Genomic DNA, 1,303 nt, shown 5'->3' with positions numbered 1-1,303 from the left:
CGCCGTGTTTACGGAGATTTTTTTAGAAATGACATCGTATTGGGTTAGGCCGCGTATTCGTGTGGAAAGGGCCTTAGCTTCCATAGAGGAGGCTGAGGGGTGGAAGTGTGAGCATGGCGGTTGGCTAGAGGGGTGGAGGTGACGGGTTGTGGAACCTTTATAGTATTTGGCCAGGACTTAACGGTGGGAGGGGATTCTCCTCCTCCTGGAATACCATTTGACCTCTGTGTGTATGTTTGAGGGGGGTTGGGGGGGGTTGACTGGGTGTGTCTGTGAGTGTGTGTGTTCAGTATGTGAGCTATTCCTGACACCGGGGATAGACTTAACAACGTGTGTGCGTGCTTTGTCTAGCCTCATTAGGAAGCGTGTGTGCATGTTGTGGCAATGACTAGGGTGGGGAGAGGGGGGGTCGGTAGTAGGTTTGTTTGGGTGGCGGGGGGATTTCCAGCCAGTTGAGCCTTAGTGTGACCTCCCGTGAGATGCTGCGATTGGCCGGGAACAGAAGCACCGATGGTACACACTGTGTTCCGCCGGCCGATCAATGCTTGAGCAAACACTCGGCTCCAAAATAAGCTCCCTGTCATCTGAGACTGCTCCTGAAGGAGCCCCTCATTACTGAACATTAGCGTTGTCATTAGCTCTCACAGGGGCTTTGCTGCAGAAATGTGGGATTTTAGGATTAAACCATCAGTGCTTTTGAAGGATATTGCTGATTGACAGCTGAAAAGTGGTTTTCCAATGAGACAGCTCCGCCACTCACTAAATATATCCTCAATTTGCACAAAATGCACATGGATATTGTTCAATTGCACAAGAACTTTGCTGCATAATCCTTCATTAAGAATCCTGTGATCACTTTTAGAGACACGGCAGTACTGGAACATACAGACACATTAAATGAAAAACCTGAAAGAATCAAACAGGTGAGCTCTGACAGGAGCCGGTCATGATTTTGGATCAAGGTGGCAAGAGAAAAAGATCTAAGTGACAGTGAAAGAAAGCTCATGGGACACCCACAGCTCACTGATGAATCTGAAAACGGTGTGAATCATATACTGTGGCTCTCACAGTCACAGATCTCAACCTGACTGAACACCTATAGAGAGATTTTGGGATGACGTGTTAAGCCAAGGTCCACACGCAGACACAAGATTTACTATAAATAGAGCTGTGTGTGTATTTGCTGTCTGTTATGAAGTATACCAGAGCCCTAAAGGTCCACTGTGTAACATTTGTGAGGATCTTTTGTCAGAAATGGAATATAATATTCATAGGTATGTTTTTGTAGCAGCATACAGGTGCT

The sequence above is a fragment of the Morone saxatilis genome, unplaced genomic scaffold (assembly GCF_004916995.1).
Source record: "Morone saxatilis isolate NCDOM2014 unplaced genomic scaffold, NCSU_SB_2.0 Contig10, whole genome shotgun sequence".
Classification (NCBI taxonomy): domain Eukaryota; kingdom Metazoa; phylum Chordata; class Actinopteri; family Moronidae; genus Morone; species Morone saxatilis.
The sequence above is the reverse complement of the archived record's forward strand: the minus strand, read 5'-3'. Positions refer to the sequence as shown.